General features: G+C 40.6%; 1 protein-coding gene across 7 annotated transcripts in view; it reads left to right on the forward strand.

Annotated features, from left to right (window-relative positions):
* Window positions 1-27,330, forward strand: part of LOC142370262 (partitioning defective 3 homolog) — a 333,677-nt gene that overhangs the window by 285,639 nt on the left and 20,708 nt on the right. The window lies entirely within an intron of this gene.

Consider the following 27,330-nt stretch of genomic DNA (forward strand, 5'->3'; position numbering starts at 1 on the left):
GTGCTGTAATTTTTTTGTATCTGTAGCTGTCAGATTAGCTTTTTTACTACATTCTAGTTGGTTGATTCACAAGCATAGCAGCTGACATCATATGCCATACATGTTTCCTTGAGTTTTCCTGCATGGGGAAAGTGCTCAGCTGAGCACAGGTGGGAGTCTTGCATCCCAAATATGTCATCTTCATGGCAGGGTGCTAAGCGTAATAGTAGGAAGCTAACCACCAAACTCACCCCAGTCCCCCAAGGAGCTTTCTCTCCCCCCACAACCCAGTCCATGTAGCTTCTGCCTAGGAGGGATGGCCTTTGAACAGCTGGAGCTTCCTCCTTCCATGCAGTGCTCATCAAACCATAATAGAGAGGCATCATCGTCTCTTACTTTTGAGAGAAAGCCCATGTCAAATTCTATTAAATGCTCTTCAACACTGCATGTTTAACAAACACAATAAGTCAAAATATACAATCAGTATCATGTGAGTACAGGGTCTGTCGCAGATAGGTACTGACTTTGAAAGAATTTCTGAAAGCCTCAGTAATAATTGGTAGCTTGTGCACACTTCTCACTAACAGTAATGGCCTTTGCAAAGAGATTGATCAGGAAGATTATACAAGTCATATAAGACTGTGCTTATTAAGACCCTTTTCATTTAGGTTTGCTCCTGACCTGTGGTGCCCATGCACGCTTTTCAATGTAATCATTAAATGTGCATTTTCCAAAAGATGTTCGAATGCAAATGTTTTAGCTAATAGAGCCCATTTTACTGCTGGTATGCAAAAAAAAACAATTACCATTTTCCCCAAACAGGCTCACATAATAACATGTTTATGTTCTAGTTTCATGGCTAGTAAGCAAGGACTACAGAGAGGGGCTGTGACAGTGTGCTTCAAAAACAAATACCGTGTCTTACAAAGTCACAAACAAGCACTGTTTCACTCCATCAGCAAACAAAAAACACCACATTCCAGTGCTCAACAGAAGGTGTCATGCATTTGATAACCACAGTTTTACTGTAAAAGTATGCATTTATACAACCACTGACGAATCAGCGTTTAAACACACTGTGTCATGTCATTTGAGGCTGTTATGAGTTCTACAATCTGTGGAGAAGAGGAACAAAAAACATTGGTTATGCTTCAATTTCGTTGTTCTTTTGTAAAAAAAAACAACGACAATAAAGATTTATCGTATCTGATCTGCATGCACATTTGCAGAATTTGTACATACGCAGTTTACCCCTCAGTGTTTATACACTGCCACATACATTATGTCATGAATACGTTCGTATTGCAAGTGTTTATCTTTTTTGAATTCTTTTTCTTTTCCAAACATGTTTTCTCTTATTTGAACAAACAGACAGGTAACAGCGTACATCTGAGGAAAAACTCTACATCGTTGTGCACACCTCACAGATCAAGCCGTAGGTGCACACTCTTCACAGTCCAGAGGGGCTTCATAGCCTGTGATTTAATGGTCATTTTGTTGACTGCAATTGCATCCTTTCCCTTCCCCTGGTGCCCAGTGGTGAAATAACAGGCTCTGGACTCATCCACAAAACCCACAGGACCACACTTGAATCATTGCAACAATTTGAGCTATCAAATCATAATGGGAGTATGAGATTGCCTTTCTTTCCTTACTGCATGTGTGTGTATGTCCGGGTGCATGTGCACATGGTGGGTAGCTAAGCAGGTTTATATTCTCTGTAGTTTTGGGTTAATTCTGTAAGTTTGCTCACAGTTTTTTTTTCCTTTTTCTCCAACTGACGCAAATGTAGTTTTTCTTTGTTGGTACATTGTTTTTGTCATCTTGGAGTTTCCAGTATTAGATCAAATCTCAGCGGTTCAACTGCTTGTTGTTGGCTCATCAGCTAATGTGAATCTCACACAGCTCGTGCCTTGTATAAAGTTTTATTGTTCTACATTACTGTGCTAAAAATATGTTATTAACTTTTCCAGCTGTTAACTTTACATCGTTGCCTGTGGCTCATTGTGCAGCACATTCTTTGACAATGGGAAATTTTGTGTTTTTAGACATCACACAGGAGTTAATTCATCTTCACTGGCAACTATAAAATAGGACAAAGTATACAAAACACAAAATATATTTTCTATAATAGTGCAAATAATGATTCATATCATTAGAGTCTCAATGAGATGTCTGCATGTGTCCTTGACAGTACAACATTAATCCAAGGCCAACTTGACATTACCCCTTTTTTTATGTCCGTACATAGCTTGTGATTCATACAATGTCATTAGGACCTTTCCTTTGATTTGAAATTACAGTACAAGTGACAAGATATGAGTGTCACAGCAAAAGACAGACCATAGAAAAGGGCAGAAAGCAATGGATGATTGCCCTCAGTACAGAGACTGTCATTACATAGCTGGCTGTGCCACCACAAGAGCAGTGAGGTCAATTTTTCCTGTGTGAATGGAATGTAATTTACCGTCAGCTTTGTAAAGGCAAGCCTTGGTCATGGTGGAGGGCGCTCTCTCTTCTGCCTGGGCTAATGATCGTCTTTGACAGAGGAATGGCCACCATGCTTTTCACCCGCAGTCCTTATTCCACTCACATTGATCCCCTCTCCCTATTTTCACACAGTAATGGATGGCATCATCCCTCCCTCGCCACTGTTAGTACAAATAATTACGAATCAATATGCACTCAAAGCCCCACATCAGAATATAATTTTAACACATGATTTATTTCTCCCACTGGTGCACAGTCCTTCCCATGTGCAAGGGTCGATGGTGGGCTGTTCTGTGACCAACTCTCGTGCCATGTGGGAGATCAATCAGAGCAATCAGTTAAAGACTCACTATTATAACTGATGAATGATACAAGCAGTGCTTTTTGTGATGTCCTCAGCCAGGGCGGGCCCCTCTGACAGTAAAAACGAACAACAAGGGATCTGTGTTTGTTCACCTTTGCAGAAAGATAGGTGAAAGCAGTTTTTGTACTTCGACATAGTGAGAACAAAGAAAGTAAAGTTCATACGTGTGTGATCCGAGATTCATTGCAATGTCTCGCAGCTCATCGTAGTCCTAACTATTGTCTGAAATTGGTCCTGTTAGCCATCAAAGAAAGCCTCTAAACATGACTTGACAGTAATTCATATCCAAATCACTTGTTTCCTTGGGCTTGAATCTCACATGCCTCTCCAGTTTCTGGCCAATAACTTATTAAAGTGTTCTGCTCAAATAATGTTATCTGTGTGCTCATCTTAGAATGAGATGTTCCCTAGAAAAATACAGTACATATCACTATACATTGAATAACAGTTATGGTAAATGTAACATGAATTGCAATTGGGCAGGAAGGCCCGGGGACAAATTGATCATTTGAAAAAAGGGGATCTCTTCTGGTTTGCAGTCAGATCAAAAATTACAAATATTAAGTAACAAACTCTGTTTATCATCACAAGTGATTTTGTTCTTTAATGTAAAACAACTCATTTGTGATCCCGTTTCCATTTGCTAGTCCTAACAAACATGTGTTATGCCTGTTCTCCAGATGCCTGTTCGGATTTCTATTACTCCCAGACTAGTATCTCTGAATATGAACTTATTTTATGATTATATGGAAATACCTGCAATTATTGACAGTTAACTCATAATTATGGTAATTATATACTTAATTTCTCACTGTCTTTGTCCTAACACATGTACAACACAACTTTTTTTTTTTTTTTTTTTCGGATGCATTGTTAAGAGAATGGAAAAAAAACAGCGATCATCTTAACCTCAATCAGCTCACCCCACTCTTTGTTAAAGCATATTCTTTGTTATTATTCCACTGAATTCACATTAAGATTTCTTACAATTGCTTCTCTTTAAAGAAAACCCAAGTCCCCCTCAGAGGTTAATGGCAGCAGCTGTGCTGTGCTAAATTAGCTAGATTGCTATAAAAAGGAGTGTTGATATCCACCCACGGCTGAATACACAGCACACACTTTTATTCCTGACACCCTGCAAGCATTAGCCTGGGTCATCATATGGGTAATATTGTGTAGTTTTACTCTGATATGACTTAAGTATAAACTCTGTCTGACTTGAATGTCTTCATAGTGAGATGGAAACTGTTGATGATTGGTCTCAGACTGACCTCGGTCTCTCAATCTTTAAGGCTCGATCAGGAATAGCAAGCTTTGTAAACTCTGCCTTAACTTCATATATAAATGCCCTGAAGGCAGGTCCTCAGATTTTTCTACACACTCTGCACTTACACTCAGACCATGTACTGTCAACAGAGTGGGATCCTGTCTGTTGAAGATCTCGTGTATTAGCAGAGACAAGACAGGGCTGCCAGCTGGTGGGGTCAGTTTAGATGTTGGATGTTTTTCCTGTGTCAGACTCGCAGTCACACAGGAATAAAATCATCTTTAAACACCTCCTCTTTTAAGACAGTTTATGATGTTGCCCATTTCAGTAGGATTATAGTGGATGAAACAAAAACAAATATGGCACCACCAGCGCCTGACAGATGGAGGTCAAACTCTGAGAAGTAGTTTTGTGTTATGGATTTTATAAAGAGGACGATCATGCACACACACACACACGCACACACACTCAATATCCACATCCATTTCTGTGTGTTGCAAAGTGCGAACGCAGTGCCTCGTCCCTGAAGGGAGATGAGTGTTGTTGGGATTTTGTTTGATGGCTCTGCAACCCCTGCTGAGAGACGTCGTCATCGCCTCTGTTTGCCTTGAATTTCTCTCTTCATGTGCACACGTAGGGATGCTCACACATGTATACACAGAAAACACTGATGGGAAGTGTGGCCATTAGAAACACAGGAATCCTTTTCATCATGACTGGGCAAAGTAACGGCAAAGAGAAGGCCAGTGTTCCCGCTGTCTTTGGTGGCAACGTTTGTCTGTTTTTTACTGGCACACGCACTTTTACATAGACACAGAGATACAGACACAATCACAAATGGAAATGATCACAGTATTGGCAAGTCAAGAGAGGCGCTAATAGCCCCAGTGTACAATAACAAAGGGTGGGAGTACATGAAAAGCCACAGGTCCAGACTATTCTTAAATGTGAGAAGTGATTAGCAAAGACGTGGTCTGTGTTGTTGTTTTTACATGTTAGAACATCTGAACAGTCCTCATGGAGCTCACTCTCGTCTTGCTTTCTTTGATGTTGACATTGAACCACGGTTATCACAAATCCTCTCCACCTTGCCATTTCTTCATTACTGAGTGACCTCTTTTAGAGATGCCCTTAATTAAAAGTGGACTCGGTCAACTTTCCTGGCTGGATGAAGCAACTTCAGCTACATGCTTGCCAACACAGGACAATTCAATTCATCACTCCTTGTTCTTAGCCATTACCTGAACAACATTGAACTAATGAACATGACTGGGCAGCAGGAAGGCAGTTCACTTATCTGCTTCTTTTCATTCCTCCCATTTTATTCTCTGTATCAGAATAAGTCATGATGCACTTTGCCAGTGGTAGCGTTGTACCTTGGCAAAGGGGCAAATTTAAATAACTCAAATTGACTTTGCTCAGACCTAATCCCCAACCCCAATCTAATCAACCTCGCTGTTCCCTCTTCACTTCTTAACATTTTCTATGTGATGCAGTAAAGCAAGGCCAGATAGAGGCATTTAAAGTGCTGGCAGGCTAATATCTTCAGATCCACACTATTGCTTTTATTACACATGTCAAATGAATTTATCCACTAAGATGTTGTGTTTTTTTTGTTCTTTTTTGCACGTCACTCATTTTATATTACAATATTTTAATCATTTGACAGCCCTAATATATACGTGTGTGTGTATATATACATATATATTTATTAGAGCTGTCAAGTGATTAAAATATTTCATCTTGATTAATTGTGCTATCAGCTACAGTTAACTTACAGTTAATATCAAAATAATCCCACTTTTAAAATATGCTCTAAATGCACCTTAAAGGGATATTTTTTAAGACTCTTATTAACGTGGGAACAGACAGCTATACTGGCTTTATGCAGAGGCATATTATATTATTCTTGCAACAATCAACATCAAATTGTCTTCGCGAATAATGTCCAGAACATTCTTCAGCCTTATAAAAGATATATGCTGAACGTTTACCATGACAAACAAGCAACAGCAGAAGGGCGTATCGACCTGATTGTTACATTCTTTCAAATATGTAACACTCAATCTTCACGAAAATAATCTGACACGTTGTAACTGGGTCCAGCCTTCTACTAATCAGCATGGTATGCATTTGGTGAGAGGGAGTGGGGGTCTCTGCGTTAGCAGTATGTTTTGCTAGCAAGTAATATTTAAGGCTTGCGCAGGTGATAACACAATTCCCATCGGCAATAACGGCAGATCACTTTGGTCTTGTGGAGAAAGCCATGTGGCCTGGTGTTGAAGGTGAACTTGCCATTCAAATACCGTTTTCTTTATCCATTTTAGATTGCTGTCCACAACATTAGGCTACATCCTTTCCTGATTTCCTGGATCATATATTTGCATATGTAGAAAGAGAGAGATATCTATATAGATATAGATTTGTGTCTCTTCTTTTTTACATTAACCTCTGAACAAGGAGTGAAATGAAGCTTTCTAAAAGTGATTAAATCAAAAGCCTTTGTGACATTCAGAGTGGATAAAAATCTTCAGTAACGTCCCCATCAGCCTTAGAATCTCAAAGAAAGTGAAAGTAAGAGGTAAGAGTGCAGAGAGAGGCTGAGCTGATGGTAGAGGCACTTCTGGCATGGATATTCATCATTTTCTGTGGCTTTTACTGAATGCTAGCTTTTGTTTGAAAGCTGGATGGTAATGGGCAGCTTCACATATATATGCTGGCCAGTAAGGCAATGCATACTTTCATTGTAAAAGATAATAAATATGACAACAACAGCGCCAGAGAAAGGTGTTGAGAACAGTCTGTGACCAGACCTCAACCTTTATCAATGGTTGGATGGAAAGCGTGTGAGGGAATTGCCTATTGACTTCTAATGAGACATTTCTTTTGGAAGGAAATGTCATTCCCTGCACCACGTAAGTGTTGAAGCAAGCAGTGTATGTGTTGCTGTCCCTTCAATCTTTATGCAAGGAAGCTGAATCCACCAACTTTCTTTGTGCCTCTGCTTTGAAGATCTTCACTTGTCATTGTGTCTTTCCATCCATCTTTCATTCAGACTTACCAACGGGGTGTATGACACCACAGTCCTGGCAGCTGGAAGGGTTGACCATCTGTGGGGCATTCCTGTTAAAAACTCAGTGTACCAAGTTCTAGCGTGAACCAGGAACTTATTAAGGGGAGGCAAAAAGGTGAAAGTGTCAGGTTTTAAAGGCTGGCGTCAACTTTATTACAAGTGTTCGATTTCAGAACTTTACTCTGAACAGTGTTGATTTATGGAACCCTATATGCAGTCTTCATGTCACAGTTCACCATGTCCCTTGCACGTGTTCCAGAAAAATAATCTGCAACTAAAACTGTGCAATGTGGGAGCTGCAAATAAGACATTATAAACATAGTGTCACTGTAGAACATCTAAAACTCCATAAGTCCACAGCACAGTACTGAGCACTTGCAGGCTCAAGGCTCAAAAATTGAAAACTGACAACAATTTAAAAGCTCAAAAGTTGTCATATGCGACTGCAGAGGTCAGGAGGACATGAAAAGCCACAGGTCCAGACTAGAAAAGGGGCCTGAAAAAGTGCTAGAAAACACTTTCTGCGCTTTCAAAGATTCTGCAATGGCATTGCGAAGACACAATTAATAAGTAAATACAAGCTATCTGAGCTCTCAGTTAAATCGGGAGGGGGGGGAGTGCATCAATCAATCAATCAATAAATGACACTGCTATAACATGGATAAGTTTTTGATGGGGCTCCCATGTAAATGCAAAGCAGACAATGAAGCATTGCCAAATGCAATTTTCTTCCATGGCAAAGAAAAGAATATACGATGACACGTATGTTGCCTTTGGCTTCACCTGTACAACGGTGGGTAATGAGGAGAGACCGCAGTGTGTCCTCTGTCTTAAAGCGCTGGCTTGTGACAGCTTGAAGCCGAACAAGCTAAGACGCAACTTGGAGACCAAACATCCAGAGCACAAAGACAAGCCAGCTGAGTTTTACAGACAAAAACTCGTAAACTGCCATGCTCAACAATCCTTTTTTTAATAAAGCAAATGCTCAACTCGGCTCATATAAAGTCGCCGAGTGGCACAGTGTAAAAAGCGGAAGAATTAATGCTTCCCTGTGCTGTGGACATGGTTTCAACTATGCTTGATGACTCTGCAGCCAACACTTTAAATAATTACACTGTAAAGGCGGTTTGTTATTTTGTTCTTTATTTCTCATTCTAAAATGTTTAATGGCAGTTTGGGAACCACTGAGTTAAATCATTGTTCAGTGACTTAGTTAAGACTGAATAAAGAAACAGATGAAGTGGTTGTTCTGATACTTTTTACAGTTTAATCACTTAATTCAAATGCTAATACATATAATGATAGTATCAATTCTTTTACATCCACTTTTAAATGTTCAGAAATCTACATTTCCTCATTTGCTATTCACCATTAATGACCATCGATACGGTTTTAAACCATTTTAAACAACAACACATTAGAATATTAGCTTGACAGTTGGGAGTTCAGAATGGGTCACAACCCATTCATTTGTCAACAGTACAAAACTGAATCATCAGCAAGATTAAGAGTCTTTCTATCAGCTCTCTATGGAAATAGATAAACTAATGTACATTGTTGAAGGCAGCCTGAGACCAACCTTTGGGCCGTCTCTTTTGTGAGGGATCTGCCTCTGCAGTATCTTCAGAAGACCCCACTGTCCTCCCTTAATTCACCCTCAGTGCACAAAAAGGGGACAGAGTCAGCCTGGGTAATTTGGATAATAATTATTTCTGTGTTTAGTGCCAGCTGGGGGCCTGAGAAGGTCAGGAAACAGCATGAGGACAGGCTTATCTCCATGTTGGTTCTGGCTTCCATATGGCAGCAGACAATAGGAAAGGGCCTTGGCCCTGGACACAGCAGCATGGCACAGGACAGCTCCCACAGACAAAACACAACAACACACTGAGGCAACTCAAATCACGGTGGGTCTCGGAACTGCCACACAGGCTGCTGGCTGAATGACTGGCTGCACAGCGGTGCCCCTGATGATAAAGGAGAAAAGCAGGGAGGTGGAGGGGGAAGACAGACATCAACATTAAGACACGAAACACATTGAAGAGCATAAAAAACAGCATTTCTATTGAGTTAAAATGATCAACTTGTTGCCATTAAAATCCTCATCTCATTGAGGACACAAATGATTGTGTTCTTGCCTGAATGGAAACCGTGTTAAAAAAAAAAAGTTTAAGAATTTATGAATAGGGCTTTAACCTCTTTATTGAAACTTTACACTTTTCAATTCGTCTGTTAAAAGCTCAAGGCTTGATGAATAGATGCGAACATTGAGAGGTTAAAAGTCTCTTTCTTTTGTCCCCATTCTACTCCTCTTTATTCAACCGCCCCTTCAAACTTACTGTTCGTTGTGTTACCATGGAAGCAAAATTCCTGTTGCTTCATGAATCAGATTTTTTTCCGATGCAGTGCTTCTTTTAATCTGCGTTCACTGATGGCTTTATTTGATTCCTTTTCTTGGAAGGCCTTTCACCAATCATTCTGTCCTGAAAAGAATGCAGGGGTTGGTGAATAAGTGTGTGTGTGTGTGTGTGTGTGTGTGTGTGTGTGTGTGTGTGTGTGTGTGTGTGTGTGTGTGTGTGTGTGTGTGTGTGTTAGCATGTGTTTACACAAGCATGAGAAAAGGCCTATTGAAGAACTATAGCCGCTTTCGGACAGACCGTTCTAAGAAAGCAGTTATCAGAACTACCCTCCTCGAATTTCGTTCTGATAACTATCCTTCCCCAGCGGAACTGTTTCAGTCTGCATTCGCACATGAGTCGGGACCTGATAGGGACTGATGCGCCGCGCGCAGCCGTCTGCTTCAGTGACGTGTTAGCCGTTAGCCGTTAGCCGTTTAGCGCTACATTCAAACACAAAACAAAACGGTAAAAGTAAGGAGAGTAGAAAAAACACCACCAAGAAGCTAATATGGAGAGCGAGGAGGCCACCGTGTTTATGGTCTGCATGATGGTGATATTAATCATGGACAATCACATCAGGCGTCTAATATCGAGGCTGGAAAAGCTCACAGAGAGAGTCAGGAGAAGATACTTTTTCATTTCATGAAGGAAGAAAGGAGAGCAGAGCGCTGCAGACAAATAAGACCAGTGTAAGTTTAACTTATTAAACACCCGCCGGTTCTGTCTGTGTCTATTGAGGAAACATTTCAGCCGTGATAGCATGACATGGGGCGTAGCTACCGACCACCACACACCTCCGTTAGATTCGTTCTATAAGAACTATGAAAAGACCCGACCTCGGAGAAGGAGCTAAATAGTTATAGGAACTGAGGGAGAAAGCCTCGAGTTCCTGTATGTCCGAACACGGGAGAAAACGGCCCCGCGGATTAAAAGGTTATTAGAACTGCCAAAGGTTCCTACAGTCCGAAAGCGGCTATTGTCACCCAAGGCCCTCTTTGAACCCCTTGCATGCATCTTATTTAGTTTGAGGTCTCAAGTCTCTAACTTGCTTCAGTGACTTTGATTTAAAGACTGGCTTAACATAGTTGAACATAGTTCTCTGTATGCTCTCTGTTGGTTCCTCACAAACACACGTCTTGATATTGTAGCATGTTATTGCCACTTGGGGGCTGTTTTACAAGACGTGGGCTGCTTTTTGCAGTGATAGCGGTGATTTTCCTTTAGCTTTGCTCTGAAATGAAAGAGATAGAGGTCAAAGTGGACAAGTTCTCCTTGTTGGGAAAATCGGATGTTGTGGGCCCCTCCTGCAATCTAACCAGGTTCAGCTAACTTTCCACCAATCAGTATCCGATCAACACATAGCGCCATCACAGGATCCCGTGTATTGTTAGCTTCTCGGAGGACTGCATGTCTGTCCGTTGGCATTGGAAAAATGGTCGTCTACAGAGGCTGAGAGCACCGAAGACAGATGTCTCCTTGAGGGTATAAAACGACCCTTAGAATCATCATCACCCTCTTTTCAATGGCAAGTTGTTAATTCCCTACAGGGCTGCAATCATACCTCAGTTTCTTGTCCAAATGAGGAGGTCACTCCTCTTTTTCTCCTCTTTTCACATTCTTTCTTGAGAGAATGTGAGTTAATTTAGTTAAAAAGGAACTTGGCAGTGCCCCAGAAGATCCATTACTTATCCAAAAAGTGACTTTATGTAGGTGCAACCTGTTAATCAGAGTGACAATACACAGAACACAAGCCAGCAAAACCTTCTCCAGTCACTATCAAACTTTAGAACTCACTGACCCGGACCACAGTCTTGTTTCAGAGAGCATCTCAAAAACAAACAGCTAAGGTTACAGATGAGACTCAGACCAGTTCAGGTGAGCAAAAGAAGAGTTATTTTATGGCTTACGCAGTTAAACCATCTGGGTCTGATGACACACTTCTCCAAGGGCCATTTCTTAAGTGTTTCATTGATCTGCAATTAAACGGACGAGATGGCTCTGTAATAGGGACCTATGGCTCACAACAACTGTCCATCTCAGATGTTTTAGGCTGTGATCGATGAGATAACCACGTGAAATGAGACTGATGGGCTTATTGTGAGTGTGTTCTTAGAGTGTTTATTTCGCCACAAATATCAAAAGTTGGCATGAATTGGTCTTAAAGGGATATGCCACCCCCAGGCCACATTAAGTGTATTCCCGAGACATAAATAAGTGTGTGGGAGCGTTTTCCTGGCGACCCAGGCATTGTCCGAATCTCACAGCACTGACCACTGCTTGGTTGCGCGTAATACATACATGCTAGCGTCGCCAGCATCGCCAGTCGAAATATTTCGCCCAACGTGAATTAATTTACTTGATTTACCTTCTAATTACTGTGTGAGTGGTGTACTTTCACATCGAGTGCAAATGACTGTGTAAATCTACACAGAAGGCTTGTTTTGCTCATGTCGGTTTGGGAACTAGTTTCCGGTGCAGAAAACACAGCCGAAGCGCACTCCCCGCTACGTCATTGGGAACCCCCCCCCAGCTGCTTAACCCAGGTTTGTTTGAGGAAAGCTGATGTGAAAGTACACCACTCACACAGTAATTAGAAGGTAAATCAAGTAAATTAATTCACGTTGGGCGAAATATTTCGACTGGCGACGCTAGCATGTATGTATTACGTGCAACCAAGCAGTGGTCAGTGCTGTGAGATTCGGACAATGCCTGGGTCACCAGGAAAACGCTCCCACACACTTATTTATGTCTCGGGAATGCGGGGATACACTTAATTTGGCCTGGGGGTGGCATATCCCTTTATAATGATGTTAGTAAAATGAAATTAAATGAAACATGTTGAAACTAAACACGACTTGGACCAACATACATAGCAATTCATTTTGTGATGTGATTCTGGACTAAATATACGGATACAGACAGGTAGGTGCTAGTTAGCTGGAGAAACTGGTGCAAATTAGGTATTTATATTTATTGCAGAGATAAATTTTTATCAATAGCAATACTGATTTAGAATTTTTTTGAGTTTAGAGGCTTATTAGCTTTTAAGATGTACTCTATGGAGACCATGGAGTTGTGTGCATGAATAAAGTACAAGTCAAAGGTTTCGTGTTTAGATTCGAGGGCTGTGTGTCTGTGCATGTGAATGAAGTTGTTGCTGTGACAGGGGATGAGAGCCTATGAAGTGATTGTGTCAATGATGGTGGTTGTGGTCCCGTTCCCTTCCTGTCTGTCTGGGCTGTAGAGCAGAAGAGAAAAGGTATAAAGTTCATTATCAGATGTTTTTCTCTTTAAGGGTTGTTTTGAGTTCTCATTACTCCCAATGCTGTCACATAATCTTTGCCCACTTACATCCCAGACACAGGGCCCTGATTATTCTAGTGTTGGGTTGCCTCTTATGGGCAAACCTCATCTATCTCTCAAAAGACAAATTCTGGGTGGGCCACACGCATGTAAGCACATAAAAGTACACATAATGAGGCTGCCAAAGGGGAACGTGATAAATCTGTGTAGCTGTTTTATAGCTTATTCATATACGAAGTGATTATATTTGAAAGACTTTCCAGTTGATTCCTTAGTATATATGTTGACATTTTTCCATTCATCAACACAAATCTACAAGTTGTTGTACTCAATCAGACGGATCTTTTTCTTTCTTTTTTTTTCCCAGCACCATACTTTAAAGTCAAAGAATTCCTGATTGCAGATTGCGAGTTCTTTCTGTGCATGCAAAATGTTCAAATCTCATATTTAAAAAAAAAAAAAAGAAAAATGTATATGATATTTCTCTTTTTTGGGGTTCCATTTTTGGCACCGCCACCACACCCTGCTTTGGAGATTGACATTCTGTGAACGGCGGCCAATTGGCAGCCACTGTTTACTACCAGCTGCCTTAGCTCATTGAAGTTTCTGCCTTTCGTTTTGCACTTTAATCTATTTTTTCTCCTTTTTCTCCCTTCTCATTAATCTTTACAAGATCTCTGTGCATGGCTCAAGTTAAGCTCCACCATATTTACTAGCATTTGAGTCCTGTTAAAGCTATTTTCAGGAACGCCTTGTTTTTTGATCAGACTACGTCAAAACCGTAAATGCTGAATTGATTTATTTATTCATTTTAAGTGTCTGTTGATGCTGTTGAAATTGAATGGCTTTATAAGTGTGGAGACATGTGACAGACTATTGGGATGTCAGGTGTCAGTTAAAGGCAGTCCAGTTAACACTCGACCTCTTTCAGTTATTGTTTAAAGTCCACTTTTTATAGTCTTCCCACTTTACTCAGGGTTATCCTTAAAACACAATCGTCCCATCAGAAGTTTCAAAAGTTAGCCCTCTCGTTCCTCTCCCATTCCTCCTCAGAGGATCACCTTGCCGATGCTTTGCTGGTAAAGAAAGTGGCGGCGGGAATGCTAAAAGGGGATAATGGACTTTAATCTGTACAGTTAGGTTTTATCAGCACCTGGTCGACCCCCAGTTGTTTGGGATTGGCTTAAAAGAATGCAATAGAAGCTTTCACCCTCTACTGACTTATCACAAATGCTTAGGAATTTCTGACAATAAAGTAAAAATTAGAAATTTCATCTTTCTCAAGTTGGTTTTCACACATACACACACATCGGTGTCCTTAAATATTGTAGAGATGTTCCGGAGTGGTGGCATGTGAGAACACAAATGTCAACGTTTTCTACAGTTTTCTTGTAAAGCGTCCCCCCGGAAAATCTCAGCTGCTGAGACAATGTATGAACATGTCAGCAAATATTCCGGAGTATTTGCTGCTGCTGCGAGAGTGAGACAAATGTGTGTACTGGTGAGAGTTTTTCCTTTTAGCTGACCTGTAAGCTGCTTTCTGCTCGCTCCCTGCTATTGTGGAGAGTGCAGATACATGCAATATTCCTAACAACACAATAAGGAGCCTCATGTGCTATGCTTGTAAAGAAAATGTCCTTTTGCATCATTTTTGCATTCTTCGCTCTCGAGATAACCCGTCTCCCACACCTCTCCGCTCGCATTTCCAGCAGAAAGCCTCCCACTGAGATGTGTTTATGGAACAGTCACTGTGTATAACAGTCCAGACCAAACTGTCTCCACTTCCTAATCTCAGGTGTTCATGTATGCAAAGACCTCTTTGTGTTCATTTATTTTGGCAAAACCATCAGAGCTCCAGACCAGTTCGCCAGGCATCTGGAATCATCCGTAAGCCTCTCAAATGCCTCTGGATAACTCCAGTCAGACGAAGCTGTCACTTTAAATATGGTCATAATCACCTCTCAGGTATTTATGGGTCTCATCCTTCACACATTCATTGCTACGAGGAACCACATAACGAGACGCCTCGCCACATTCAGGGACTGTAAGAGAGCCAGTTTAGTCATTTAACATCCCATCTTTATAATCCTTGATGCCACTAACTGCACTTTATTATGGCGCATACATCTGTTGGGAGTTTAATTGTAATGGACCCACTTTCAGTGAGGTGGCTTTAGTCTTTAGCAATTTACTGGAACTCACCTACGGATGGGTAAAAAGAATAAAATAAAATAAATTTCTCTCAATAGTCTAATTTTCTGCAGTTATTGTATAATGGTATCAAACAAGTTCTATCTTCAGGTTGGCATTTTTCACATTTTAGTTGCAAATGTAATGCTAAACATTAGGGTAAATAATGTGATATTAGCTCTCATTTTATTTAGATATTTTTATTACTTTAGATATTTCTGTCTTAACTGGGACTTGTCTCACTGATCTCAGTTACAATATGGTTAATTATTGCTACATTTCCGTGGTTTGTCCATTGGCTTTGTGCGTGAGGGTTTTGTGTTTTGTCATACCTGAAGGATATGTGTTAACTCAGCAGATTAAGCATTACAAAAGACCTCCATTGTTCTCAGCTCCGCTGAGAATTCTCCAAACACTGGCCTGTAATTAAAGGACTCACTTCCACTTAATTCTTTTGTTCCCATGCCCTGTCACCCCCAATACTAGCGGCTAAGGATAATGAGCCTTCTGTGTAGGTGGGTGTGCGCACATATGTGTATGCTCGTGTGTCTGAGAGTGCAGGCAGATGTAGTGACCGTATTTTTATATAGGTCTGACTTACTGATGCATTCATTCACACATCAGCCCCCTCGGTAACCATCTGTAGGCAAACCCATGACCGCTTGGTCTCTTTTATGAGCACGAGGGGGCAAATCCCCCTTCATCTTGTCTGGGGCTTTAAGAGGCCGGCAGTGTCCTCCATGACATCCATTCCTTCAACCACCTGAAGGTGACAGCGTTTTGTCACCAGTGCCTTGCGTTCCTTTCAGTTACAGTGCAGTTCAAATTAATGTTGCCTAAGAAAGCCACCTAACCAGTCCCCATATTTCTCTTGGACGTTGCTAGGCACATTTAGCTGAGTGCTTTGCTGTGTCGGTTTTTAAAAATGTCCCCCCTTAAAAGAGGTTTTGTCTTTGAACATGTAGCTTTCCCAAAGGGAAGACTGTCTTATGAGATGAAAGAGACCTGCCAAAGAAAGGGGTCCTATGAGTCTTATTTTTTACTAACTCTAACAGCCACAAGTAGACCTGCAGTCTGAGAGCAATGTGCTCTGTTAGTAAATATCACACCATGAGGTTTTTAAGATATGATGGAGCTCGGTCATTAAGAGCTTTATATGTAAGGAGAAGAATCTTAAATTCTATTCTGAATTTAACAGGGAGCCAATGAAGAGAAGCTAAAACTGGAGAAATATGATCTCTCCTGTTAGTTCTCATCAGAACTCTGGCTGCAGCATTTTGGATCAGCTGGAGACTTTTCAGAGTATTTTCGGGACAGCCAATTAAACAATAATAAAGAATTACAGTAGTCCAATCTTGACTTAACAAATGCATGGACCAGTTTTTCTGCATCACTATGAGACAGGATGTTCCTGATTTTGGCGATATTACGAAGGTGAGAGAAGGAAGTCATGGAAACCTGTTTTATATGTGCGTCTATGGATAGATTCTGGTCAAAAATAACTCCAAGGTTCCTCACTGTAGTGCTAGAAACCAAGGAAATACCATCTCTAGTAACTATATTGTGAGACAGTTTATTCCTGAATTGCTTAAGTCCAAAGACAACTACTTCAGTTTTGTCCGTATTTAGAAGCAGAAAATTCAGATTCATCCAGATCTTTATGTCTTCGAGACATGCTTGTAGTCTGACCAAGTGATTGGTTTCATCTGGATGCATACATAACTATAGTTGTCTATTAATGTTACCTAATGGAAGCATGTATAAAGTGAAAAGAATCGGTCCAAGAACAGAACCCTGAAGAACTCCATGACTTACTCTGGTGTGTGAGGAACATTTACTTTAATCCCAATAACCTTTCCAAGCCTCTGTAATACAATGTGATCCACCGTATCAAATACAGCAATAAGATCCAACAGGACAAGCATAGACACAAGTCCGCTATCAGAGGCCAAGAGGAGATCATTGGTAACTTTCATCAGTGCCATTTCTGTCTTTCTGTCTATCTATCTATCTTTCCAGACGAATTAAGATTCCTCTAAATTAATGGAACGTGATTTTTTTTTTTGTCTGCTTTAAGGCACACAGCTATAAATTAAACCAAGGAGCCGGCTTCTTCTGACCAATTAACTTCTTTTTCAAAGGGGCATCATGGTCCAGTTTTGTATGTATTGAAATTGTTGTGCTGTCAACAGTACAATCAAGTGGTGTGGGAGTAAAGTTTTGGTAGCTGCCCTCTGTTGTGCACATTGCAATGGTAATAAAGAAATGAAATTGACTCTTTAAATGTGGTGACAGCATTCTCTGACAAACAGCAACTGTTAATGAATTTCTTCTCAGATGCCGTATAGTCAAGTAATATGAACTCAAAAGCTATCAAAAAATAGTCAGATCAGAGAGGGTTGAAAAGAAATACTGTTAACTGTTCACTCTCAATGCCATAAGTCAGCACAGGATCAAGGGTGTGATTAGGAGAGTGAGTAGATCTGTTAACACTTTGAGAAAATCCAATAGAATCTTCTATCAACTGAAAGTATTAATATTTAGGCTGTTCTTTTAAACAGTTCTCAGCATCTGTACTCAGCACTAACTGGGATAAAACTGAAGAAAATAGGTTTTTGTGATTTCCTTTTTGGGTCAGAAAAACTGAGAGTCAGAGATCCAAAAGAACCTTTGTGTTTATGGACTTATTAAATATGGGTGGTCCGGGAGCAGACACAGTTATTGTGGGGTTTTAGGAGCGTAGCAGCAGGTGGGAAGCTGCAGAGAAGCATGTAAGACTACAACTCTGCATCCTTGTGTTAACCCTGCATTGTAATGTTTTCTGATGACTAATAAACTCAGCTATAGTTCTAGATATGACAGCCGCTCCTTCCAAAGTGGGAGGAATGCCGTCTTCCCTAATCAGGCCAGGTTTTACCCAGAAAGATTACCAATGATCTATGGAGCACACCTCGTCGCCGCCTAAAAAAATTCCAATGTTGTGAAAGTAGCCTTAGTCTCTGTTCTTATCCCTATGACATCATCTTGCTCTAAGGTCTTTTCATTAGGCTGCATTTTCTTTTAGTGATTTCTGAAATTGCAGGCAGGAGTACCTCTCGACTAAATGAGATAGATTTCTGTTGTTTAGAACACAGAATTCGCTAACAAGCAGTGTCATCTTGTTTCCCTCACCCTCAGTTCACAGCTCTGTTTACCCTGACTCAGAAGCGGTTTAGTTTATTCTGCGGATTAGAGGAGATTACCCTGTGATCTGTTTTACGATAGCAGCTCATTTTATGAAAAGTCCAACAGTCGCCGGCTTCGAAAGACAAACGGAAACAGGCAAAATACCCAACAGATTCATGTAAAATGCTCACAATATGGCCTCATAGCAGAATGTCATCATTATAAGCTGTTTGTTGAAAGGTGTGAATAAACATTATCTGATCTCTACGTGCTTACTGAAGCCCAAAGCCCATCTTAAGCTACACTGCTTGCAATGCATCCCTATGCATGGAAAAAAAAAGACAGGACTGATGTCAACTTGAAGAATATCCAGTGAAACCTGCTTTCGGTGCAGTCTTTCATCCATTTGGAATGTGTTGGTACAATAGAATGTGTAAGTTCCTGGAATGCTGCCATGATACCTGTCTTTTCTGCTAAAAGCTTGTTACAGCCAACCTCGTTGTTTTTGTTTCACATGGAGAGTTGTGATCCTGTGAATCTCCAGAGAGGACGGAGAACCATTAAGGTCATCATTGTCCCGGCTGCTAAAGTCAAGCCTTTATATACACGTTCCATAATTCGTCAAGAGTGAACTGAGATGAGTTCTTCTTTTGATTTTGTAAGTTAGCTTTGCATTTCTCCACAGCTGTTTTGCTAAAAGGGGTCCAAGATTATTTATTCTAACTGAAATTAAATGATTTAAATATACTTGATCAGTCGTGCCCCCAGTGGCCTTTTAGATGCCTTTATTATTGACTGCCATTGCTCCTGATTTGCATGTTGGTCACAGAGTAAGTGATGGTCTGCAATCATGATGATAGCTGAGGTAATCACTGCCAGTGACTTTGTTTGTTTTGGTGGGTATGATGGTCATAGGGGTGGACTGGGGAGGGGGGGACAACCATCTGTCAAATGAGCTTTTTGATTGATTGATGGCTGATGCAAGATGATGGATATGTACTCACATTATGTCGAGCGACAGCCATGTCGAGGTTGCCGAGTTGTGGCTTCAGCAGTTTAAGGCAATGTTACAGCTTCATTAAGGCAGAGAGCCACAGTGGCCGTAGATCATGGCAGTGACAGGCCAACATTATGTCTGGCTGGGTTGATAATGATGTCATGAACGTCAGGGTCACAGGCTGAAAGAGCACTAACATATACGATGCTTTCAGAGGTTGATGGCAAATGGCAGAAATGGGGGGATTTCAGTTTGTGACTTGATGGACTGAAGTTGGCTCTTTGTGGAGTGCATCAATTATCAAATATTAGTGTTGAGGGACCATTTTCTTATGGTTGATAAATTATCATCAGTTGTTTTTTTTTTTTGTCCATTGATTTGTCTTTTGAGCTCGGAATCTCATTTTTTCCGCCCATATTTTTTTTTTGTCCCACCATCTGTCAGCTAATTGACTTCACATTGATTATGACACAATATCGGAAGCCTTAATTAAAAGTTTGTTGGCAGAAACGTTTTTTTTCTTTTGCTCCCCAGTCTGCCGAGTCATTACATTAAAAGTTAAGACCCTTGACCTCCTCCTCCTTCTCTTTGGATTTCCAAAAAAGGACTTTGAGACCTAATCCAGTAATGGAACCGACAGCAAAGCGTTAAGGCCAACGCAGGACGCTTAACGCCCCCCCATCCCCCTTCACCACTTAATGCAGAAAGTAGCTGCACAAGGAGTTTAAAGAAATCTTTTCAATTCTTCTTTTTAATTCTGCTTTTATTACATCAGCCATCAATATTTTTATTGTTTAAAGTGGCTCTGGCTCTAGTTGCTCTCTGACTGACGGACATCCCATTGCGCTTCTCTTGTTAATTATGTATAAAGGAAATAGTGGCGGCACAGGGGGCTGTGGAGGAGAAGACTTGGGGCTGGGTGTGTATGGGATAGTCAGGAAAGCAATGCAGGGCTGGTGTAAATTATTTACCGTTGGCTGGTGGTTCACCTGCTGAGCGTCAGGCACTGACATTTGGAAAGGGAGCAATCGCCTGCATTCAGCACAGTGTGATGTCGCGCTGAAGTAAATGAGATTCCTTACAGGTGTTAGCCTTCTAGAATGAACCTGAGAACCTCATTGCCTTAATACAAGACATGATATGTGCTTCGCTTGTTAGTCACTAAAAAGGACGTGAAAATGATTGTGCATGTGATCACGGATGCAGCGAAGGAGAAACAAACCTGAGAAAAAGACTAGTTAGTCCCACAGAAAAGGATGCACCAGATGTCAAATGATACATATCTTAGAGCAAATGCATTATATGGCCAACGCATCACTGCTGCTTAAGTCCTATTGAAATCTAATATTAGCTTTTCATTATAAGTAGTCAGTGTGAGTCTGTCATTTTGGCAACATGCTGGAAAAGCAAACAAATGAGAAAGGTTCAGGTGCATGTTAATATCGGTGTCTGTTGAGTGGATTCATCTGCTCCTTCAAATTCACATAGAATTCTACTTGTGATTTGGTTCATTTAATGCATTCTACTGTCTTATTTCAGAGCCTACACTCACAATGCTGTAGTAAGGATAAACAGTGAATATATTTGCTTTATGTACAGCATTTCAAAAGGCACACTTGATTGTTGATATGTATTTTTTGTAATTGAGTTCAGTTTTAAAGGTCTTCGGATATTGTTTAAATGGTGTTGAGATGCTAAATATCAGTCAAATGCCGCAGTGTTATTATTCCACTTTAAAAACCTTATTAATTTTACTTATGTGTAAACTCTCAAACTGATTTCAGGCCATTTCAGAGCATGTACCCAAAACACTGTGAAGCAACAACGGTGCTGGATATTCGAAGGAAGATATGTTTCTTTTTATTTACTTGTAAAGTGCACTGCCTCAGACATACATCTCAATGAGGGTTCATTTATGTGAATAACAATCCACCTCGTTTCTTCCTTTTTTTCAAAATAGTTTTTATTTTTTGTAAAAATGGCCTATCAAAAGGCTTGTTTTAAATACCTTCCCCAAGCCGTCAGTTTTTTTCTGCTATTGTGCTGAGAATATAGTTCACTTGGCTGTCAAAACTTTTCCGTCTTGAAAAAGCTGCGTCTCGCCATTTCAGTACACGAGAGCAGCTGAAGGATGATGCAGTCAAGTGGGTGCAGGCAGGCGGGGTGGCATTGTGTTGCAGGGCCATGTGAGGAGCTCAGCTGGACCTGGCTGTGCAGGTTGGACATATTTGTACGACTGTTTCAGTGGGAATATAACGGTGGCAGAGGGATAAAACAAGCATCCTCCTGCTCTCTGTCTGAATACACCAGTGTTGGAACTTTGTTACATACCCTATGTCACCTTCGTTGCATTTTAAAACTGTCCACTTCATTTTACAGGCTGTTAAGACATTCCACCTATTTTACACGCTTAAGTTCGCCTTTACTCCCGGTTAGTGCTGGTGATCATCGAGCTCTCTTTAGGTTTTTGGAGAGATAGCTCACAGAAAACCTAACAACTGTGACATGTTACAACAAACCAGCCTCACTGAGCTATTCGTTGAGTTAAGGTTTCATAATGCAGAATACAGCTAGTAATTTCCTCTTTCATGGCGCCAGCCTATACATAGCGTACTATATTAGTGTCAGGTACCATAAAAGCGTGTACTTGAAGCCAAAGTCACACAGTGTACCACTAGGTCCAGCTTTTCTGGTCGCTTAATGTCAGGCTAACTGATATCTCATAAAAGTTGTCTTTATAGCCTGATGGGTTCATAAAACCTGCTTGGATAGATACTTTAGCCTATAACCTTCAGGACTAACATGTCACTCTTTTCACCCTAAAGAGGAATTTTGACTCATGAGATCCATTTGTGCAGCATCAACAGCTGTAAGACTGAACACTGCAGAGGAAGACATGGAAAAATTAAAGAAACAAAATATTTGCTTGTTTTAGAATTTTGGTGCATGGACAAGCAACGCGTGTGTTTGCGAGTTTTGAACTCTTGATCATCTTTAATCAGCATACAGTACAGCTTTGTCTTATTCCACAGAGGCACTGCTCTCAACAGACTGCAGGTGTGAGTATGTGTTTCTGACGGCGTAAATAAATTATGCAGTCATGGCAGCGCTCTACGTGTCTCTCTGCAAACTCCACTGAATCAATATATTGGGATTATAGGCCTTCACTTCAAAGTCCACCCATCTCCATAGAAAATGCCGCCATGGTCTTGTCTTCCGACGAAATAGTCAAAAAAAGAAGTTGCCAGCAGGTACACAGACTTGCAGAAAGTTTGCAAAGCCTGTTACATCTTAATGTTGTGCTCCCACTATCGTTTGATGTTTTGAGCTTCATGAATTTCAACATCTCTGGTGTTTTTCACAAAAGAAAGGCAGCAATTGATGTGGGATCTGAATTGTTTGGACCCGAATTTAATGCAGCCCATGCGAGTTGCATAAATGAACTGTGTGGAAGGTTTTATTCAAATTTTATAAGTTTATAGAACAGCTGTGAAAGTTTTGCTCCTTTTTAACAATCGACACTAACTTAAGAATACAGCTTCTTTGTCTGACATGGCCTTGAAATGAATAGCCACTGCAACCTCTTTTTCGTCCTTCATTCTCAGTCAGAGAAGCTGCCATATGCCCTACAGATTCAGTGGGAAAAAAATGATACAATTCAGGGTCACGCCTCAGTCTTCTTTATGCATTTTAGTGGTGTCACCATTCACTTGACTCCATCTCTTCTTGCTATGTGAAGGACAATATAGTGGCTGTCACATGGCTATCGTGATACTGGTTGTGCTAATGGCATCAAAGTTGTTGTGGGCAAACTTTATTGACTCAGGCATTTATGGAAGATGTTGGTGATGAATGAATGGGAGTCTTTTGGATGCAGGGACTTTCCGGAGCCAGGACCTTCCGGCTGTCGGTCGTATAGTATTCTCTTTTGATCTGCATTTTTTTTTTTAAATCTTACAAATAAAAAGAAAGAAAAAAGGAAAAGCTGTGAAATATAATCACTTATGGTGAAGTAGTTGTAATGCACACAATGCAAATTATGTGGAAGTTGTGCTTAATATTTGTTCTGGCAAATGAGTCTTCTGAAATACAGAGTAAAGATCTTTAAAAGGCCAAGGAGATAGCTGAAGAAGCTTATTTTCTTCATTTCTTTGGAGTTTCGTGTCCCTAGTGGCAGGCCTGTGGTTTTCCCCAGGGCCAGGCTATTTCTACATTTCCCACACTCGGGAACCAAAAGACGGATGGTACACCAGAGGCAAACCATGGCGAACAGTCTACTGCAGTGAGCAGCTTTCTAGGCATACTTCTCTCCCTTTTCTAATCAGAGTTCCAATCTGCCTACTCATGCCTCCACCATGGCCTTGGTAGGTATCCCTGATGATGCCTCTTAAGAGACTCAATACGTCCATATATGCAGCTTTGGAGTCTAAAAGAAACTTTCTTTGATACACACTCACACATTTCAGCTTCAACAAAAGAGCGCAGGCTAGAAGGGGGTGTTTTTAGCTGGGGAGGCGCCACTATTGATGCATCGGTCACAGGAGGACATGATGAAGTCAGAGCCTGACAAATCCAGGGTATTATCAGGCCTTTGTCCAGCCTGCAGCTGTCACTTACCAGTCTAGTGGGAGAGGATCATAGGGACAAAAAAGGGAATTTATGATCTATCCCTGTAACCACAGAGGAGGATTGAGATAAAATATGAAAAAGAAAGAAAGGCAACAATGATATAAGGATTAAAAACAACTGATGGAAATGTTCATGAAGATGGGAAAGAAAGTATAAAGTGAGGAGGAAAAGAACACCAAAAGCAGGCATTGCTTGAAATGCTTTCATTATACTTCCAAAAATCAGGGATTGGCTGATATATGCTAATTTACTTTGAAGCCTCTAAAAATGTTTTATCTTTGTTCTTCTTCTCTACATAAATGACCAGCAGTAAAACAGATGTAATATCTTTCTATCATGCAGCAAGTTACAAAGGCTTGCCCCCCCCCCCAAAAAAAAAAGAAACTTCATCTTTCTGTCTACAGGGTTATTGGAATAAAGATGAGCTAAGCCTTTGACTTGATGCAAGATCGCCAAAGGCCACAAACTTAAGAAGCCTTCCCCCTCATCTGCTGCACAGAGATACTGGGACCCCAGTATGAAACCAGATGATCTGATAGAATTTCAATTCACATCGATCAGATAAGAAATAACAGAATTCCTGACTTTAAAGTAACACTCGTGCGCTCACATTTCCGACTTTTTCGTTTTAATTGAAAATTAACATTCAGTGATAACTCTCAGAACTCCTGTCAATATTAATCTCTTGAAATTATAGCCCCTGTAACACTTTACAGTTCTCATTCCCTGTGGCTGAGACTGGCCCCTGACCCGAGGTATGCTCATATGATTCAAGTTACACCCAGTGATTGGATTACCCCTTTATTAGCCATTGGCAGTGTTTACAGGACATGCAGAGACCAATTGCTGCTTTAATCCACAAGCAGAAGCAGATAGGCTCATTGTGGCATAGTTTGCATCTTGGGCTTAAGCTTTGTGGTGTGTGAGACATCTGCCAAATCCTCCTGGATCAAAGGATGACTATTACACAGACAGGCAACAGCGATCCCACAACTTCAGCTTCAGAATGCTCATGACGCCTATTGACAGGCTGTTAAAAAAAACACAGGTGGGACTGGGGTCCCATGTCTGGGACCACAGACAGATATATAGGCACATACAGACACATATAGGCACATATGTGAATATGTCAATATGTGAAAAAAGAAGTGATTAAGAACGGGAGTTTTAATTATTGTTAAAAATTATCTTTAATTATAAAGATAATATGAATTTATAATTTATATTTATGAATCTATGACAACACCATGGCCTGGAACTGCTGAGCAGCTAGAATCCTATATCAGACAAGAATGGCACGACATCCCTCTCCACACGGTCCTGATGTTTAAAATGTTGTTGAAGTGTTGCCGCCATCAAATTGAAGATGAGCTCTTTTCATGAAATGGTAAAACATCCCACTTCTATGCTGAATGAAATGTTCAGTCTGTCTATCAAGTCAGAAGAGAGATAATGAAACAGTGAGTGACTGTAAGAAAACATTCTTCTATATGTGTGTCTACGTTTACACAGTGTAACCTGTGCCGTGTGGTTATGTCTGCATGAATTTGGCATAGCGAACCTGAGTGGGGAAGTGCTGACATTTCAGCCCAAAAACGTAGTTGAATTTTGAGCTAATCTCATCGCAGTGAACGGAATTAAGATACTGGGTGTGAAAATGCTGTGTCATAGGAACGAAATTCCTCCCATTCCAACGATGGTTATATTACCAATTTTCCACTAACATGCATTCAAACTGCACACTCATACAATCACGATGAAGACAGCCAGTCGATACTGCTGAGTACATTTGTACAACCAGTGACTTTTTCCTCTGATGCACACACAGTTTCTAGCAAACTTGTAAGGCTTGCTGATTTATGTTTCCTCCTTACAAGCTGTGGGGACACATACATGCTTTTAGTAAGGTGGTCTACTGATGTGAATTGCCAGCTTTATGTCTCAGTATTATTTTTGAAGCACTTGTTCTTCAGGCTCATTACAGACATTGATGTATTCAGAGGTGAATTTATCAGCAGCGACACCTGAGGTATTGGCAACAATCATGCTGACTAATTAGCCATTGAGGTACTCAAGCAAAGGGGAGTTGTCACTGAAGGCAACTGAATCCATCTTCTTATTGTTTCGGCATATGTTTGCCGCTGCCAGTTATACTATGTTATAATGATAGTACACAGCATCTGTTGTCCCTGTTGTGCTAGATTTCGTCTATTTTTTTATACAGAGTTCAATTTCTTACCATATGAATATATTTACATTTCATGGAATGCTTTCTAAGGCTCCCATCTAGTCCCACTATGGGGGTGTGTGGAGGTCCAAGAGAAGAAAGTGCCTACAGATAATGTGGATATTGCACAGGCTTCCTTTGAACTGCCATGACAAATTCACTGCTTGGTAAATCCTGCTCCAAATCTGAGCTCCTACTTGATAAAATTTCCATTTCTGACACTTTGAAAAATATATATAGGAATGCTCTTGTGCTAATTCATTAATTTGCTGCAGAGCTCTTGGCTCGTGTTTTCTCATTCCACACTCCACCATTTAACACACACTGCAGTAGATTTTTGCTAAAATACTGTGTGAGCCATCACTTTTTCCTAGATTGTTACTTCAGTGGGTGAGAGAGGAGCAATCAGTCTTAGTATGTAGTGTGTGTACATGGACGTTATTAGTCTTATTCATAGCACAAGGTTTCTGGATTCCCAGCTGGTTCCTGTATTCCAACAGTCCATGTTTGAGATGCTGATGGTAGCACTGACCCTCCCATGAGGGTTAAACAGAAAAATTTCCGAGGCTGTTTGTTTGGAGTTAGTCTGATCTCCTCTTTGACCAGCCGCAGGGATTAAACTAATTGCGTGCTTTGGACTCCACAGAACTATGGTATTTTCCCACCCATTACAATCTTTTTAGACTTCTTTTTGACAAGCGGGGATGGCTGCCATTTGCTGTATTACAGCATGTTTAAAAGCAAACATAAAATTTGAGAAAATATTCAGTTTGCCTGCTACATGTGTACATGTAACAGCTAGACTAAAGAGAAAAGAAATTAATAGATTCATATCACTCTGTGACTACAATTTAAGTAATTAAATTTCATTGATGCTGCATTTGCTATTTAAGCAACATCAAGTAAATAGAGAAGGAACATTGATTTTGTAATAAAAAGTAATAAACAGACTTGACCATCACCCCACACCATAAAAGCATAAGCTGCCTCACACCTCAGTGCACCGCTTAATTGCCCTCATCCACATAAAAGGCCTAATGCACACTCCCTGTGCTCCCACACATATAAAGCTATGAGTATCAAATGGAGTATAACTAATACAACTGATTTTGGTCAGGCAGTATGAATAACACGATAACTGTCTCCCCAAGTGCTACTCGGTACATGTACCAAGATCCACGTGTCCTTTATGAGCTGCTATTTATTGTGCTTTTAATGAAGCTTGATTGGCAGTGCATCCTAGTGCCCAT

Source organism: Odontesthes bonariensis, chromosome 20, assembly GCF_027942865.1.
Source record: "Odontesthes bonariensis isolate fOdoBon6 chromosome 20, fOdoBon6.hap1, whole genome shotgun sequence".
NCBI classification, from domain to species: domain Eukaryota; kingdom Metazoa; phylum Chordata; class Actinopteri; order Atheriniformes; family Atherinopsidae; genus Odontesthes; species Odontesthes bonariensis.